General features: G+C 41.3%; 1 protein-coding gene and 1 long non-coding RNA gene across 8 annotated transcripts in view; both read right to left on the reverse strand.

Moving 5' to 3' along the window:
- Window positions 1-20,127, reverse strand: part of LOC309850529 — a 510,333-nt gene that overhangs the window by 397,584 nt on the left and 92,622 nt on the right. The window lies entirely within an intron of this gene.
- DISP1 (dispatched RND transporter family member 1) overlaps window positions 1-20,127 on the reverse strand; it is a 175,179-nt gene that overhangs the window by 93,221 nt on the left and 61,831 nt on the right. For 4 of the 7 annotated variants that reach the window (XM_082704525.1, XM_082704531.1, XM_082704528.1 and 1 more), the window contains one exon: window positions 4,572-4,634. The exons of 1 other annotated variant lie outside the window; for it this stretch is intronic. The gene's annotated coding sequence lies outside the window, so the exon portion shown is untranslated. Of the gene's footprint in view, window positions 1-4,557; window positions 4,635-20,127 lie in introns of all 7 variants that reach the window. 2 more of the 7 variants (XM_082704527.1, XM_082704530.1) reach the window with 1 other exon arrangement.

Raw genomic sequence — 20,127 nt, forward strand, 5'->3', positions numbered from 1 at the left:
GCTCAGCAAACATTTCCTTACTGCAAGAATACCTGAATCGGGCAGCTTCTCCATGGGTATGTTGTTCCCCTTCTGCCTCTGATGTTCTCCCAGCACTCACACTAGAGAGCCCAGCCCCTCGCTCTGTGCCATCAGCATCAGGAAAACGTGGAGAAGAAACACTAAAGGAGCATGAGCATCAGCTCCAGTGTTGGAGCTTGAGAGGTCTCCCCACAGCTGAGAGGCAGGGACTCCACGGGTGACAGCACACACAGCAGATGAAGCCTAAACATGGCCTACTGAGCTGACCTTTGCAGGGTTTTCACATTTTCTCATGGGGCAGAACACACTGGTGCTCTTTTTGAAGTATCACACTGAGTTTGCATGAGATGGCATAAAACAGGATCTATTTAATTCTATAAGACAAATTAGGAATCACTTCACTGCAGAAAGTGTTACTATATATATATCCACCCCCTCCAAGAAATTTATTTCTTCGGGGCACCTGGGTGGCTCAGTCAGTGAAGTGTCTGCTTTGGCTGAGGTCATGATCTCAGAGTCCTGGGATCAAGCCCAGCATGAGGCTCCCTGCTCAGTGGGGAGTCTGTTTCTCCCTCTCCCTCCTTGTGCTCTCTCTCTCAAGTAAAAAAATAAAAAATCTTTTTTTAAAAAAGGAACAAAAATAAAAGCAATTCTTGAAATGCTTCCCTTTAAAAAATCAACCAAGGGCCTATATCACACACAAAAAACAAGTTTATGAATTTTATATGATCATTTAAAAGTCTGGCATTAACAATAACATAATTTAACTGTTCATTTGTCTTTCCACGTAATGTACTAACAAAAGGTAAGAAAAGATATGAATAATTTGGGGCACCTGGGTGGCTCAGTGTAAAGCCTCTGCCTTCAGCTCAGGTCATGATCCCAGGGTCCTGGGATGGAGCCCCACATCGGGCTTTCCGCTCAGCAGGGAGCCTGCTTCCTCCTCTCTCTCTGCCTGCCTCTCTGCCTACTTGTGATCTCTCTCTGTCAAATAAATAAATAAAATCTTTAAAAAATATATGAATAATTTATAAAAGAAAAACTCAAAACTGGGCAAATCCTATCCAGTTAATCTATTTTTCAGGAAACTTGGAAGAGACCACGTTTATTGGACACAGCAGAGACACACCCAGGCAGCCTGTGGGACATCAGAGCACCACAGAAGCTGATTTAAGAATGAAACCATGACACAGTCAGGGAGGCTGAAACAGGGAAGATGGCTCCACACGCACCCCTAACTCTGCCCCTGCCAATCCTCTCCCAAGAAGCGGATCCAGCCCCACACAGGCCTTGGAGAGCCATAGCAACCCCCTTAACTCAGGAAGAAGGGAGACCCCAGGTCCCACATCCCCTTCCAGGGCACCTGCTAGGTCAGTCCCCTTTTCACTCTTACTCCCTCATAAGTGTCCAGTGCAGTTTTCTGGAGGCTACATGATGAGCAACGTTGTAGCAGACTAAGCAAACAGAAAAATCCAGCTCTTTCTAGTGAGCCAGACAGTAAAGAAATCTGTAAACAGTGTAAAACCCTGCCATTGTTCTCTTCTTTTTATTTGGAAAAATAGTTATTTTTTTCACAAAATATGTTATTTATCTTAACATGTAATAGGTTTATTTTTTTAATGAATTAATGACTATTTAAATTTTTTTATTTTTTATTTATTTATTTTTGTTTGTTTGTTTGTTTTAAAGATTTTATTTATTTGTCAGAGAGAGAGGGAGAGAGAGCAAGCACAGGCAGACAGAATGGCAGGCAGAGCCTGAGGGAGAGGCAAGCTCCCTGCCGAGCAAGGAGCCCGATGTGGGACTCGATCCCAGGACGCTGGGATCATGACCTGAGCCAAAGGCAGCTGCTTAACCAACTGAGCCACCCAGGCGTCCCTAAATTTTTTTTATTTTTAAATTTTTAAAAATATTTTATTTATTTGACAGACAGAGATCACAAGTAGGTAGAGAGGCAGGCAGAGAGAGAGGGGGAAGCAGGCTCCCTGCTAAGCAGAGAGCCAGATGCAGGGCTCGATCCCAGGACCCTGGGATCATGACCTGAGCTGAGAGGCTTAACCCACTGAGCCACCCAGGTGCCCCTAAAATTATTTTTTTTAAGGATTTTTTAATTTATTCATTTGAGACAGACAGACACAGACAGAACACAAGCAGTGGGGAGCTGGAGAGGGAGAAGCAGACTCTCTGATGAGCAGGGAGCCTGACGTGGGGCTCAATCCCAGGACCCCAAGATCATGACCTGAGCTGAGGGTGGATGCCTAACCAACTGAGCCACCCAGGAGCCCCCTAAAATTCTGTTTTAATTCCTACCATGGTAAAGATTGATAGCTGTAACTCACATAAACAAAAGCTCCTTGAAGTCCTCAACCAATGTAAAGAGTATAAAAGGTTCTACAGATCAAAGAGTCTGGGCACTGCAGCTCTGCTGGCTGGAAATGTCTAGGCAAAGACTGAGGACAAGGGAGACCCCAAGCAGCTCACCTTGCTACAATGCCAGGGTGGGCTAATCCATTTATACTTACTGCCTTATGTTCTAATAATTATTTTGTTTTGAAGATCCTGGAACTCTCATTAATCGGGACTAGGTCAATCCCATTTAATCAATGTAACACACCAACCAGTCACTTAAATTCTGGGATTCTTTATCCTCTCTTTTGGGGAAGGGAGGAATATTGTGTTGCCAGACATTTAGTCCTGAGTGAAGCATCCCCAATTCCAGCTAAACTACCTGGAGTGGTCATAGAGAGTTCTGCAGTGTCAGATATCCTGAAAACACCCTAAGGGGATCTTCAGTTTGTCCATGTGGCAAACCATTCACATCTGCCCTCAATATTGTTTTTAAGAGAAAGTCATTTTTTTCTTTGTTACAAAGCAATAAAATGAAAACTTTTTTCTTCCACCCTTTGTGCTCCTGAGCACATACCTCCAATTTAGAATATAAATTACAGAAATATACTTTTGTACCAAAAAATTCATTAAATTCAAAAACACACAAATTAGAAATTTGTTAACAGGACAATGTAAATAATAAAGTATTGTTTTAGTTATTTATTTAGTTATTTAGTTATTATTTCAAAAACTGCTTCACTATAACATTTTTATTTATTATTTATATATTGACATAGTAAGGACAGTTTTAAATGTATGTATGTGTGTGTATATATATGCATTTTTTTAAAAACCTCTGGTATTGGGGCACCTCCTGGCTGGCTTAGTCAGTAAAGCATCCAGCCCTTGCTGTCAGGTCGTGAGTTCAAGGCCCACACTGGGTGTAGAACTTACTTAAAAAAACAAACCAACCAACAAACAAAAAACCAGGGGTGTCTAGGGAGCTCAGTCAGTGAAGTGTCCACCCACTGATCTCAGCTCAGGTCTTAATCTCGGGGTTGTGAGTTTGAGCCCCAAGTTGGCCACATAGAGCCTACTTAAAAAACAAAACAAAACAAAACACAACCCTGGTCCTAATTTCAGTTTATTTAGGTACCAGTGGTTGTCGCCATGGGGAAGAAAAATCTCAAAGATAATATGTGGATCCAAACAGAAGTAGTACATCTTTAGCTGCACTACCAAATCACTTGCTTTTCTCTCTACCAATGAGAAGACCAATGAGTCTTCCTGTACTGCGAATTTAAAATGTCAATAAGCTCCAAGTGGTGACTTTAATTGCTAATAATCTCAAGGTACGATATGCTCAGTGTGAAATCAATCACTAATAAGAGGCACATATCTAATAAGCTGAAGAACTAGGGTTCAAAGCCAAAAAATATGATTCAAAGTCAGGCCATAACCCTTGTTCTCGAAGTGTGACACACAACCAGCTACATCTGCTAGGAGCTTATTACAAATACAGAGTCCCAGGCCCCAAGCCAGATGTACTGACTCTGATTCTGCTTTTGAACTAAATCCTCAGATGATCTGTGTACCTACTAAAATTGAGAAGCACTGCTCTAGAACACATACATATTTTTAAAATTGCCTGAATGCTTAGTATCCAAGAACATCTGACTACAGATGCTCCCTAGAGAGTTCAACTTCATATAGTTCGATATCTAGATATTCTTACAAGCCTGAAATGACTTCTATTTGAAAGAGTCAGAGACCTAAAATGATCTGTTTCTCTAGATGGCTGTTTTTTTACCACGATAGCTGACCAGAGAAGTACAGATAGTCTGCATTTGTTGGGCCTTCTAGGGAAAAGCTTCCACAAAATCATGATTTACTTTCACTGTAGTCTCTTATATTGCACATCGATGTAAGAAATAGCTATTCTAAAACCTCCAAGAGCCCCCCTAAAATATGAACCCCTCAAAGGCACGAGCCAGGTCTCAGTTATTCTGTCTCACTAGGGAACAAGTATAGCACCCCAGCACATAGTAGTGATGCAATATATTTGTTACATGGATACATGAAAGAATGAACACAGCTCTCATCTCAACTCCCTTTTTGTGTGGATGTTTTGATAAACACCACGTGTACACTTTCACACCCTCATGACAACCCTTGAAAGTACAGACTCAGGGAGGGAAAGTAACTTACCCAACATTACACACCTGATTAGAGATCGGATGTAAATTCAGGTCTGACTTCACAGCCCAGGGGCTACACCACTGGTTCTGAAAAAAGGTGAAAATCAGAATCATCTGAGGAACTTGTAAAAACTGTTCCGTACTTTTGGAGCACATCTTTCTATCCTTTTCTGACTTTTAGAACCTACGTTCAATCGACCACACCCCACACTGAGTACAGACACTAACAAAGGACCCTAACTGGGTTACAAGTGAGTCACAACCATAGGCAGAGGAAGGAAATGGTCCTAATAAACTCAATTACACTGTTTTGACTGAATACTGTGAGACTAAAGAAAAAGGAACTACATAAAGATTATGTGTTTTTCATAGGGGTATAGGTTGGCCATTCTGAAATTGCTCAATGCCCCAGGTTTTTCAGTGTGGGCACTACTGGCATTTTGGACCATTTAATTCTAGTGTGGGGGCCATCCTGGGCACATCTCTGGTCTGCCATTAGCACTCCCCCACCTGAGTTGCGACAATGGACTATGTCTCCAGACAGTGCCAAATGGCCTTTGGGGACAAACCGACCTCCAGTTAGAGTCATTGCTTTTTGTGTCTACAAGATTTGAAGAAATAAGTAAATGTATTATAGATAACAGGAGACAAGTCTCTCACTGCTGGAGAAACAAGTGACCAGTAGGATGGGCGATTTTAGAAACAACCCTGTCCTATGGTATTTGAGTCAGAGGTATGTAGATACTGAAATCAATGTGTGCAGCTGAGTCCACACGCATATGTGTGTTAACTAGCTCCATCCAGCCAGACAGACCTACGAGCAAAAATGCCCAAACAGCAGGCGGCACATCCAGCATCCTAATCCTGATTTTGCATTACATGCCACTCTCCAGTACAGGAAACCGTTGGAGTTCTAGAGCCATTGCAGAAAAAAAATAGAAGACGAGCTTGGAATATTTTGTGATGCGTCAAAGTATAAATGTGCTAAAAAAAATGTGGAAAGAAGTCAAAAGCTAATTCAAAGGAGTTCACATGGCCACGGTTGCAACCATCTGAGCAGAATAACAAATTAATGATGGTACTGGATGAAAGCCCACAGGGTCCTATAAACACTCCTGAGGCCACAGTGACATAAATAAGTAAATGAAAGAAAAGAGACAGTTTTTCCTTACAGTCGCTTTCCAATTATTAATGTGGAAGGAAGGGTAAAAATAAACAATCAAGCAAGTACCATAGTGATACTTGTTGTAGGCAAGAGTCACAGCGTTTTGATGAGAATCAGGATATTTACAAAGTCATCAAGCCACAGATGCTGTTGACTATAAGAATAACTACTATGGTATCCTGGTATCTGCTTAATGAAGCTTTGTTGAGAAATAGGATATTTGCAAAGTACCTCCTCACAAGATACTTAATTACAAAGGAACAAATAGTAACTTTACAGAGGGAAACAAACCTGGGTGGACACCATAAGAAATCAAAGTTACCATCACCAGTAATAAGACTTGACATCATCTACCCCTTATAGGATCTACTAAGGTATACAACTCCTGTGGTATTTCTGCCCCAATGTATAACCTCAGTCTAATACAAGAAAACATCAGATATACCCAAATTGAGAGACATTTACCAAAAAGAAAAAAAAAAAAGGCTCTTCAAAATTGCCAACATCATGGAAGATAAAGACTGAGGAGCTACATCACACCCTGAAAGAGACTGGGCAAACAAGACAATTGAGCGCAATGTGGGTTCCTAGATCAGATTCTGGGCCACAAAAAGGATATAAATGGGAAAACTGGCAAAATTCAAATAAGGCTTATAGATCAGTTAATAGTATTATGACAATATTCATTTCCTTGTTTTTTTAATAATTGTGCTATCGTTACATAGGGTAACATGAAGAGAAGCTAAATGAAGAGTCAAGGGGACCTCTCTAAGTTTGTATTTTAAGATTTTATTTATTTATTTTATGGGGGGCGGTGAATGGGGACAGGGTAGAGGGCAGAGGGAAAGGGAGAATCTCAGGAAAACTCCCCACAGAGTGAGCACACAGCCTGACCCCGGGCTCCATCCCTGGACCCTGAGATCGCGACCTGAGCTAAAATCAAAAGTCAGGCACTCTATGGACTGAGCCACCCAGGTGTCCCTGTTTTTTCAAGGTTTAAATTTATTTCAAAATAAACACTTGGGAACAGGGGCCAGGGCATTTATGTTTTTAAACATCTCAAGTGGGGCACCTGGGGGATCAGTCATTAAGCATCTGCCTTCAGCTCAAATCATGATCCCGGGGTCCTGGGATGGAGTCCCACATCAGGCTACCTGCTCAAAGGGAAGCCTGCTTCTCCCTCTCCAGCTCCCCCAAGCTTGTATTCCCTCTCTCACTATCTCTCTCTCTCATAAATAAATAAAATCTTTAAAAATAAACAAACGGGGACGCCTGGGTGGCTCAGTTGGTTAAGCAGCTGCCTTCGGCTCAGGTCATGATCCCAGTGTCCTGGGATCGAGTCCCACATCGGGCTCCTTGCTCCGCAGGGAGCCTGCTTCTCCCTCTGCCTCTGCCTTCCAGGCTGTCTGCCTGTGCTTGCTCTCGCTCTCTCTCTCTCTCTCTGACAAATAAATAAATAAAATCTTTAAAAAAAATTAAAAAAATAAAAAATAAACAAACGGACATCTCAAGTGATTCTGGTGAAGTCACCCGGCAGGAGTTTGGAAGCCTGCACCAGCAATCAGAGTCTAGAGAAAATAGTGATGGACAAAATCGAACCCCTGACTGACAGCCAGCTACAGGACAGGTCCTCTACTGGGGAACCAGGGTGAGAAAGACAAGACGGGTCCTTGTCTTCTGAGCTGTTACTCTGCCGGCTCTCTTCATCATCAGAGTCCCTTCCCCTCGTGGTGTGTCACTGGCCCCCACCACGGTGCGGGTGCAGATGGCATGTGTCTACCCGGAAGCACAGTTAGCACACCGTCCAGGTTCGCCATATTCTGGCACCGTGATTCTCCACACTGCCCACTTCCGGAGCCATGGCTGTACTTCCACTGAGCCTTGTGCAAGCACATGCACGAGTCTATCTGCAGAATTAACAGCTCTGTGCGTGCTTGTGGCTGAGCCACTATGTCTTGCAACTCCTGCACAGTCTGTCTCTAAACAATCAATCTGCAAAGTGGAAAAAATAAGGTTTCTATACAACACTTGGTCCGCGTGCATACCCTTGGTCTCTTGCAGCTGTGTCTAAGTCTTTTCAATTATTTTCTTAAGATAAATGTTTATGCTTGGAATTCCTGGGTCAGAGGCTATGAACATATTTATGGTGCTTAAGCTGTTCTCTACATCCTTCAACCTGACAAGGACTGAGCTTCCTCTTCTTTAAAAAAAAAAAGAAAAGAAAAGAAAAGAAAATGTCAGTTTAAAAAACATGAAATTATTCTCCTGCCTTATTTTAACTGGCATTTCTTTAGTTAACAGTATCCTTCCACTAATCTAATTGCTGTATGGACTCATATCTTTTCCAAAGGCTGGTCCAGGCATAATCTTACCTATTTCAGGAAAGCCTTTTACATGGGACAGACTTTGACATTCTTTCTGAAAAAGTCCCTTGGAAAACTTTTATCTTCTCTGACAATATTTTTAATTTCTCCACTGGATATTAGTTTCTGCATATCTGTACAGATCCTCTATGCTGATGTTTAACATACTTTCAATTGTTGCCATTATCATTTATGTCCAGTGAGACTGGCCCGTCACAGAAATAAGGAATTTATGTAATTCCATATAAACTGTTTTCTTTGTTCTGTCAAATTCCATGGAAAACCAAGTCAGACAAATGGGAAATGCTGTAAAAGAGGAACACATAGGAAGTTGTAAAACTACAACAAAGGAAACATAGAGAGAATTTCTCCATTTACAAAGTTATAAAGAGAAAAATTCAGTTCCTTTGCATTAACCTGCAAATTTGCAGTATTTCTTCTTCCCTCACCAGACAAAGATGCTTTCAGATGTAATGCAGACAAGACAAGTTCCCACCAGACATCAATCTCCTCCTTTTGCCATGCTATTAGAGTCCTCCAGATACCTGCCATTCCCAAATTACTACACTAGTTAGAGAAAATGTTCCTTTGTGGTGCAGATGATTGGAATGGCCCTAGAGTAGTAAAGAGAAATTCATACACCTGCAAGGAGGAATTAAATTTAGAAGCTAAATCTAAAGAGATGAGAAAAATCGTTGCAAAATAACATTATTATACTTATTTGCAATGTGCATTTTATCTTAAATGATCTGCAATGTACAAGTATTTTATTCTTTATTATCTCATGACATGTACACATACGGTAACGAGACCATGATGGAAAAGATTAAGAGAAGCTAAAAATTCTCCATGTCAGGCTCAGAAGGAAATGAGACAATTCCTTGTCTGCTCATGTAGTACTTCCTTTCAAGATGGGGCAAGGTTCTAACTCAACAGAAAAGAAAGAAAAGCTGTTTTTCTAAATGTTAATTATTGAAGTCCCCACCTCAAAATTTCCTTTAATCAAATGTTTTCATTTGGTAAAATAGTCTTATTTCATGAGCACGTGTTGGATACATAAACCCACACAAATATATATGAAGGTACTCACTCAAAAATCTGTTCCTGTCTACTCTTTCCAAAATAGGAACATCTTTTGTGTCCCTTCCAAAATCTAGAATTAAAGAGTGTCAAAGTAGTATTCTTCCTTTGAACCAAAACCAAAGGTACATGATCTGTAAAAATACTTGAGCACAACAACTGAAAATACCGTGTTGCTAATTTTACAAGCTCAAATTATACCCCAATGTCAGCTGCCTCTGCCAATAAATCCACAACGGAGCCGCAAATGCAGCTCCTCCCTCACCACTGTAAGGAGAACTTCAGAAAGAAAAAAGACAGAAGCTCTTGTCTGAATCTCCCGTTCCTTCCTTAAAATCCGTGGATGTGAACAATGGGAATGGTTCTGCATCAATGGTGCTAAAAGGTATGGAGCAGTTCCCTGTCATGGGACACAGCAGGCCTGTGAGTGTTCTCAAAGTAACATGAGTTCAAACCAGCTTTCCTGTACAGCACCCTCTCCTGCTGCTCTTCTAGAAGGCTACTCGGCCCCCTCTTCACACTCAGGAAAGCTGCACTTCCCCCAGAAGGGCTCAGGAATCCCTCAGTAGTTTGGACAGGAAAAGTGTTGCCCTCTCTTTGGAAAACATAGGTGCTTTCTCTGGAACAAACAGCCTTAGACTGCTAGGAAGGCCAAGGCAGTCTGCATTCCCTCCCATGGGAATATCGCCCCAGAAGTTATTTTAAGTAAATACTGTCTGCTCTCTTTCTGGTGACGGACATAGTGCATGCATACTGAAGAAACACTGGATGGCACAGAAAAGCATGAACACAGATAAAATAATCACCCACAATCCCAAAGCCGGCATGCTCTCTCAACATCCCAGTGCCTGTATTTCCAGACCCATATATGTGCCCATGTTCCTCTTTTTACAACAGAGCCGGGATTGTGCTGTTTCCTCCCTACTTAATAGGACAACCCAGTTCTCAAGTTAAGCTTCATAAATATAAATTGGAATGGTTGCATAATATTCTATCATGGTGATACCTCATAATTTATTCAAAAATTCCTGATAACATTTAGATTGCTTCTGATTTTTATAATTAAGAAATCTCAGTGAATTACCTTCATACATTACTTTTTCATGTGTACTGTCATTTCCTTAAGACTCCCAGCAGTGGAGTCTTGATGCATACGATAAAGCCATTCTCTTGAAGTGTTCCGTACTCCACAAGTAAGGCATGAATGTTCATTCTGACAAACCGTCAACAGCATGAAGTTTTTGTCAAATGTTTATTTAAAAATGTTTATCTTTGTGCTTCTCCATTTTCTTAAACTACACCTGAAGTCCTTGATCTTCTCCCATTACCTGCCAGTTTTCAAAATGAGTTGGTTCCTTAGCAATCTCTAAATGTGATCCATGGGGACCGAGATCTAGTTCTCTAATTAACCAGTGTCTGGGGCCCAGCTCACACCTTCTCCCCACTTTCTGGCTGCCTTTTATTGCTGGCAGAGACATGGGGATGACCTCAGAGACATGGGGAGCAGCTCCACAGTCAGGGTTGGATAGAGGGAAGCGATCTTGGGAGCGAGGAGGAGCAAACCAATATACTCGCCCATCGATCACCCACTCTACATGGTGCTTTAGCCACAGTGAACTCTCAACAAGTGTTTGTTTAACTCATGAAAGTTGGAAAACACTGCAAACATGAACGTATTAATAGGCACTTCAGCTGAGGGTGGCAATGAGAGGAATATCACGGTCATTCTGGTAACAGTGGTTAGACCCAAACCATTTATTTAGAACACTGTTAAGTTCCTTGGTATTTGTTCACTATTTATTTTAGGCTTTAACTCTGTGTTTGTGTAACAGTGTAAACTTAGGAATGTGCACCACAAAGCACTCTATTCTATTTAAAGATGGAGACCTTTAGGGTGAACAGCTACTGGCAAAAAGGACTAAGGGAGTAAGGACCAAGACTTTTTGCCAATGGCACAGATGTTTCAAAAAACTACCCACGGACTTGTGGATGTAGTTTCCACCTCTCAGTTCTCATCTTCTAAAAAGCCATGTGAACTCTGACTACCCTGGGCCCTCCAGCAGATCAATGTGTAAGACTTCCTAACAATGCCCCCATTGTTTACAGTTGTTCCCACGCCATCCTTCAAGAATGTTTTTGGTTCAGGCACTCTAGTCCACCCAACTGCATCTTTCTTTGTTCTTCTCATCCCCACTTACCCAGCTGGGACTTCAGAGGGCCACACATCTGACTCGTGCCTTCTAGCTTCATCTCCAGTCCCTCCCCCTGGAGCTGGCCTCCTTGGGGTTCCTCTCTGGCTGTGCCCCCTCCAGCAGCACTTCTGGGCTGTGCCTTTGGGCTGGACCACACCACCCTCTCTTTTTCACTGCTCTTTTTCTTCAAAGCCTAGCCCTAAGACATTTGTCAGAGAAGACTTTTAGGACCTCCCCAACCAGCTTCCGGCCCCAGTCCTAGTCAGTTTGCACGGCTGTAGCCAGAAACTCATATAGACTGGGGGGCTCAAACAACAAACACTTACTTCTCACATTCTGGAGTCTGGGCAGTCCCAGATCCAGGTACCAGCATGCCAGAAAGGGCTTGTGGTGAGAGCCCCCTTCTTGGTTTCCTCAGTAGGACAGCTGGCGAAACACGATCTCTCCCATCTCTTCTTACTAGAGCACTAATCCCACCATGAGGACGCCACCCTCAAGAACTACCTACCTCTTAAGGACCCCATCTTCAAATGCCATCACACCGGGGATTAGAGTTTCAACAATGAATCTGAGGGGACACAAATTTGTGGTCCATAATATCCCCTATTAGAGGGAATTACACTTGCACATGTCTTTCAAGATACAGATTACAGGTGTCATTTATATATGCGTGGGTGATTAGCTGATGGCCTACCTCCCCTATGATGTAAGGGCAAGGATGATGTCTGTTGGGGCTCAGACCTCACTCCCAGTTCTTAGCATTTCTGCATCAACAACTATAAAAGGCACTTTAGGGATGCTATTAATTCCTAACAAACTAGGATTGAGACACTATTTTTTTAAATTATTTTATTTTTTGTCATAAAAAGGGAGTGTGTTTGTGAGCCAAGGGAAGGGGAAAGGGCAGAAGGAGAGAGACAGAATCTTAAGCAGGCTCCATGCTTGATACAAGCCTGACATGGGGCTCAATCTCCTGACCCTGAGATCTGAGCTGAAAGCAAGTGTTAGACGCTTAACTGACTAAGCCACCCAGGAGCCCCGCGGTATTATTATCCTTACTTTAGAGATGAGATCACAAGCTCAGAGAGGTAAAGCCATGAGCTGAGGGCCAGAGTCCAAAGAAGCAGAGAGGGCAGACCCATGACTCTGACTCCAGCGGTCACACTGTCTTTCTCTCCTTGCTACTTTTATGGTATCTCCAAGTACTTATTTTAATCTGTGTGCACATAAAGTATTTCAAACATAAGAAAGAAAAAAGATATAATGAGTGCCCATGCCCTCATATCCCAGCTTTATAGACATCTTTAAATTCTGTCTTATCTGCCCCCCCACCATATTAAGTAGATTCCCCTGCAGAACATTCTGCAATCCTCTTCCCTTTCTTCATGCTAAAGATGTGACTGCTATCCTGAATCTGGGGTTTTCACTTGCAAGTATTTCTTGGGCTGTTGCTCCATATGTATCCATACACAACAGAGTACCGTCATGCAAGTCCTCAACTTCCTGTAAATGCAGTCACATCACGTGCAGTGCTCCCAAGTGTTGACTCACTGCTTCTTCTGCAATCCCTGCTCTCACACAGCTCTGCTTCCTCCTTCTAACTGCTAAGGTTTAATCCACAGTGTGGAGATGTTAAAGTTCACTCACATACTCGCTTTGATGGACACTGAGGGGTTCTGGTATTTTACAACTGCTGACAGTGCTGCAATGAACCTCTTTCTGCCTCTGGTACAAGTGGGCAATTCCCAAGGCTCCAGTGACCTTGAACAATGCAGGTCTGAACTGCACAGGTCTGCTCCTACACATATGTTACAGGACATGACTGTGTATGTTCTCTTCCTTGTGATTTTCCTAATGCTTCCTGTATTGTATGAGTGCAGTACACAATACATACAACAGACAGGATATGTGCTCATTGACAAGGTATCAGTAAGGTTTCCCAGTCAACAGTAGGCTCTTAGTAGTGAAGTTTGGAGTCAAAAGTTACATAGAAACTTTTGATTGCCTGGGAAGTTGGTGCTCCTAATCCTTCCATTACTCATTAAGAAGTGAAATTGTTCATGTACACAGAGGAATCCATGCACAGAAAGAGCCAATCTGCTTACCAACATGCGGGTACTCCTTTCATTTTAATTGATTAAAGATTAAAGATACAACACATTATATACTCGGAAAGCTGAGTCTTTTCTGGTCCCACAAACACTGATCAACCAAACCTCTCCCCGTATACACAAAGCAAGTGAGTAAGGTTTATGATATAAAATGAGTATCCAAACCAAGAAATTTATTAAACATTTGTTCTGTGTCAGACACGATCTAAGAATTCCATTCATTCACTCATTCATTCATTCCAGTAGGCTCTAAAGAACCCTAGTCCACAGGCACTGCTGGCTCAGGTCTTGGCTATCCTCTTGTGGTCTTTTTTTTTTTTTTTCCTTAAGATTTTATTTATCTACTTAACAGAGAGAGAGAGATCACAAGTAGGCAGAGAGGCAGGCGGTGGGGGGGGGGGGGGGGAGTAGAGAGCCTGAGGTGGGGCTCGATCCCAGGACTCTGGGATCATGACCTGAGCAGAAGGCAAAGGCTTAACCCACTGAGCCACAAAGGTGCCCCACTCTCATGGTCTTTTAAAGACACTAATTTTGTGCTACTTTAATGAAAACATAAAAGCCTGACACAAGAGCAACTGATGATGCACACCGATCTTGGCCAAGAAATGTGTTAGTATTTTGTTGTCTCCACCCCAAGTACACTCAAATTGTGACTGGTATTTTTCTTCAAGTTTTAAAATTGACTAGTTTTTAAGTTCGATGTGAATAATGGCTTTCTTAGTGCTACGTGAGGCCTATGACTAACACACTTCCAGTAAATATTTACATTCAAAAATATTTCTCTTTTATTAGTACCTGTGATTTAAAATAAACAAATAGCATCTTGGGAGTGAGGCATCCCTTCTGTTGGAAAATTACAAGGTTATCTGCACTTGTTTCGGTTACTAAAGGCTCAGAGCCTTAGAATTTAAGAAAATTTGCAAAATGCAAAAAGTTCATGTTCTCTTTTTAAATGAAAATTATAATTACACTAAGCAACTCATTTCTTGACAAAAGAAAGTTCTGAGTCTTCACTAAACCATGGGCATGAGAATTTATTAGCCTTGATTTCCCATGGAAACATTCATCTTTTATTGGAAAATATACTTATTTAATCAGTTTGATGCTAAATACAAAAGCTTATGAATTATGTAAATGCTTAAAATTATGTGAATGAACAATGTAAGCATTTGAAAAATGTGATCTTAGGGAAAGCACATCGGAAAATTATCCTCAAGATGTTCTTTCTGTATATGTTACTAATGAAGAATTTCAGTGTATTAGAAATCATCCAAACAGAGCCAATCAGTAGCCAGGTAATAATTTGTGATTTTCTTCTATGGGAAATTTTACTTACTGATTTCACTGTTATAAGTTTATTAAACACACACACACACACACACACACACAATACTACTAAAAACATCAGTGTTTGCGCATACACTAAAATTGGAACAATACAGAAAAGATCACATGGCCCCTGAGCACAGATGACATGGAAACTTATGAAGCAGCCTGTATTTTTTATTTTTTTTTTATTTTTTATTTTTTTTGAGAGCGAGAGAGACAGAGCCCATGTGTGCATGAGCTGGGGTGGTGGGATGCACAGGGAGAGAGAGAATCTTAAGCAGGCTCTGTCCAGTGCAACTCGGGGCTCAATCTCATGACCCTGAGATCGTGACCTGAGCTGAAATCAGGAGTCACATGGTCAACTGAGGCACCCATGTGCCCCTGGCATTCCCTATTTTTTTTTAAAAAAATCACAAATACACAAAGCTATAGGTTGATTTTAATTTTTATTTATTAGGTCTTTTTCATAACAAAAATAATAGATGCTTCTTGAAACAAATTAAACAATCTAATGATAAACAAAAAAAGAAACAACAAGGTTTCTAGATCCCACTCCAGGAGACAACGCATACCCCATGCACATTCACAGATAGAGAAACCTCTCATATGTAACATACATGTATATACGTTGTATGTGCATGTATATATCCCTACATTCCTCATATGGAGACATATGATATAAACACACATGTGCAGGATTTTATTTTTGATCAGATAATACATACTACTTTGCAACTTGCCTTTTCCACTAATATCCTGCTACACCTTTTCTCACAACACAGAGCATTCAGTCTATGTGATGCCCACACCTTTACTCCCTTCTCCTGAGGGATGTTCAGATTCTTCCTGAATGAATGCTCACCACCCTAAACCCTTCCCTGTGGGCCTCCCTCTCATTAACCCCTTCTGCATCCAACACTCCGGGAGCGCTAGGAAGAACAGAAAAGCTCCTTCTTAATCCCAATTTTACGGGTAAGGCTACACCTCACTGTCCCCCGTTTGAATATATTTAACATACTGCCTAGATAAATCTGCATGGAAAGACACTAATATGTTACATGGTAGTGAGAAGTCTATTAGTTATAAGAAAGATACACAAGACAGAGAACCATGGACCCCAGACTCGATTTCCAGTTTCAGGTGAGCCACCAATGTGACACTGAAAAGCTGCATAACTATTCGAAGGGCCATTTCCTCCCCTACATAATGAGCTGCGTGAACTAGATAATTTCTAGTCCCTTCACACTAAAATCAATGATCCTATATTGTTCAATGAATGCAGGCTTTATGACAGTCCAAAGAGGGTATTTACTAAAAACCTTTGTGTAACTCCCACAAAGATTTACTAACAAATGAACAGTGGAAGCAATATTAAAAGAACACATATCTTAACAACTCAAGAAAGCAAACTTTTTTAAGTATTTAAATTTAAGTATTTCCATAAGAACATTATAATTACCTATTTAAAACTTATATGCTAATCACAATTATAATGGTCATTTTATTGAAGCAGTAACTAAAAATCTCACGTTATTATATATGTTTGGCTCAGTTACGATTATTACAGATCTTGAAAATAAAAAATTTTTTAAAAATGTAGTTAGTGTTGAATGGCTACTGGGAACTTGCCTGTATTTCCACCTCAGCTATTCAGTTTCTAGATTAAGTTTCTTCACTTAAAAAAACACAGACGTACCCCCAAAGCTTTAGGATTCACTCACTCATTACATGATCTTTATCCAGCATGTCTAGGGTGCTGGGCAGACACTGTGCTGTTCCAGGGCCACAACTATGGGAAAGACCCATGCCTCCCTGGTGTGGCCCCCTACCGCTAGGACGGCACACACCTACAGTTCTGCACCGCAGACTGTTTTCTAATTCAAACTGGTCCCTCCATCACTAGACTCGATTCAGTTAAATTTCAACATACTTCTGTTAAAAGATTTGTGTGTCATTTTTTTTTAAGATTTTTTTTTTTTTTTTTTTTTGGACAGAGAGTGAGAGAGGGAATGTAAGCAGGGAAGTGGGAGAGAGAGAAGCAGGCTTCCCACTGAGCAGGGAGCCCGATGTGGGGCTCGAGCCCAGGATCTTGGGATCATGACCTGAGATGCCCAATGACTAAGCCACCCAGCAGCTCCTCAGGTGTCATTTTTTACAAATATTCTGCTGCATTTTTTTTTTTCTTTTTTGAGAGAGAGAGTGTGTGAGAAAGCGAGAGCAGAGAGAGAAGTAGGGAGAAAGATAATCCTGAGCAGCCTTCATGCCCAATGTGGAGCCCATCCAGGGCTTGATCTCACAACTCTGGGATCATGACCCGAGCCACAATCAGGAGTCCCACCCTCAGCCAACTGAGCCACCCAGGCACCCCTCTGCTGCATTCTTTTATTTATTTAAGATTTTATTTGATAGAGCGAAAGAGGGAACACAAGCTAGGGGAGTGGGAGAGGGAGAAGCAGGCTTCCCACCCATCAGGGAGCCTGACATGGGGCTCGATCCCAGGACCCTGATATCATGACCTGAGCCAAAGGCAGATGATTAACGACTGAGCCCCCCCAGGGGCCTCTCTACTGTATTCTCAAACACAGAAAGGAAAGTTAGTGTTTACTTCAACCAGCAAGAGAGGCTTGGCTCACTGTAAATTTATAGGAAAGGGTGACAAGAATTACTTCACACCCATGAGTACCTTTAGTTCACAAGTGAAATGAAAATGTACCTGCATGTTAATTTGCATGATGTTTGTCGCACTCAAAAACATATAAAACAGAATGAAATACAAAACAAACCGCAAAACACTGCATGGATCCCATTTCTGAGGCCATGTTCTCCTGTGAGAGAAAGCAGTGAAGACAAAGCCAGCATGGACAAGAGATGAGGCTGTGCCCGGGGAGGGGGGAGGTGTAGGGGGAGGGGAAAATGGCCAGCCTGGAAAAAGACCCCCACTGGACCCTCTACCCCGCCCATGTCCTCCTGTTTAAGGGGAAGAATGGGTGGGCTGGCAGAGCACGGACCCACGGAGGTAAACATGAGTTTTCCTGGGTAACTCCCACCAGTCCTCATGCTGGTCTGGTTCCTGGGGGGCCTACTCCTTGAAGAAGGCACTGCATTATCATAAACCCAACAGGGGACCCTGAAGTGACAATTCAAAGAGAAAAAAAGTAACTTTGTGCTATAAGTGCAAAGATATTTCTGGAAATATGCCAATTACACCTGCCTCTAATAGTTACTACCATGAGCCCGTGTGTCAATTAGTAATATTAGGCTGACTCAAGAGCAGTCTCTGCAGCAGGGAAGCAAGATAAAACACTTTAAGCCCCACCCCCCTCTCCCTACGCCATGAAGTAATAATCCAGGGGCACCTGGGTGGCTCAGTCCAGTAAGCAATCAATTCGTTTCAGCTCAGGTCATGATCTCAGGGTCTTAAGTGGAGCCCTATGTCAGGTTCCGTGCTCTGTGGGGAGTCAGCTTGGGATTCTATCTCCCTCTGCCCCACCCCCTGGTCGCACGCATGCATTCTCTTTCTCTTCCTCTTTAATTAATAATAGTAATAATGATGATGATAACAATGAATCTTGGAACACTGAAAAAATAAAATTTAACAAAAGAAAGAAATCCAAAAAACTTTACTTTCAAACATTTAATCTTAGAAAAGAGTATGTAAACTGTTAGTTTTTCTTTAAATAGGAAGAGATTTCAAGACTGAAGTTGTTTAAATGTCTTGATTTTTCTTAGTTTTAAAAGATGGAGAATCCTGGCATTCCCCACTCTTAAGCATGGGGACAAAAAAAGGTTTCTGTAAATGTTTAAAGAAACCATATTAGAAGAAAACGTCTTTAAAACAGAAAATGGTCAATTCCCAGCCAACTATGGAAAAGTCTACTAAACATAAAACTAACCCCCTTGTTTCTTCCTAAGTATCTGGTAGCATGACTCGTTAGAAATTACATTGTGAATTCTATCCTAGAGGTTACAATGCATATGCTACACTTAATATCCTTCAGGTAAAGAGAAAAAGCAAATACAAAAAAGAATAAAGTAGTTTTTTAAACAAGTTTCTAGGAATAAAATAAGAGTTTATAGAACAAGGAGTTACTTAGTTTTAATTATATCAAGACAAATATAGGCATTTCCTGAAGTTTAAGGAAAAAAATCCACTTCATGAAGGAACATCATTAACGGCTGTCCTAAATTGTAAATCTACAACCTTTGAGGGCATAGGTCAATGAAACTCCACTGTCCCCCCCACCCCCAGATTACTCATAGTTAATATAGCTGGCAATGAGTCTGAAGGTTATCAGAGATTTCTGATCACTTATTCATACGTTATCTTCAAGCATTCTTTCTTATTTAATAACAAGCCCAAATGACATGGAAATTCTTTTTGTCTGACAGCGAGGGTGTAGGAATAGAATTCAGATGAAAAACTTATTTCACGTTGTAGAGCTGACAAATGAGAAAAATGTGCCAGACTCTGCAAGCTACAATTTCTGTAATTAGAAAAACAGGAACCTTTTCAATGGTGCTGCCCAAATCTGAGGTTATTCAAATAAAAGAACTGTTTTTCTTACAGGGTAATTTTATTTTTATTTATGACTTTTTCTTACTGGAAAACAATTGTTCCTATTAATTGAATAATTTCTCTGCATCAAGCTTTAAATGGCAAAAAACAAGAGTACTTGGGGTGCCTAAGTGACTCAGTCGGTTATGTGTCCAATCTTGGTTTCGGCTCAGCTCATGATCTTGGGGTCATGGGATTGAGCCACATGTTGGGGTCCACGCTCAGCTCAGAGTCTACTTGGGAGTCTGTCTTCCTCTCCCTCTGCCCCTCCCACTCATGCTCTATAAATAAATAAATAAATATTAAAGAAACAACAAAAAAACCCAAATCAAGAATACTTATATGGAGTCCTATCTCAGCTGGTTTAAAATAAAATAGGAAGATATTAGAGAGGAAAGAACCACTTGTTCAACAAAATTATTTACCATCTACCTCATGCCAAATATTGGTCACAGCAGTGCGAATATATACAGAGATAACACTGTAATGACTGTATTTACTCATTCATTCATCCAAATCCTTAAACCATGGATTTACCACTCAATGCCAAAGACTTGGACAAGATACTAGTGACACATAAAAGTATCACAGAGTCAGGTTTCCCCTATTGGAGTTACAAACATGCTATGACTAGAACAAATCATGGGCTGCTGGATTTGTCAAGTGTTCACTCAGATACAGAGCTTTAATTCAGACACAGAGGTGTGTTATACACACACAGGTACACATAGTCCCTGGTTCAGTACGAGAGATCTGAGACCTGACAGGATCTAACGTCAACAACA

Source organism: Mustela nivalis, assembly GCF_964662115.1.
Source record: "Mustela nivalis genome assembly, chromosome: 16".
Lineage (NCBI taxonomy): Eukaryota > Metazoa > Chordata > Mammalia > Carnivora > Mustelidae > Mustela > Mustela nivalis.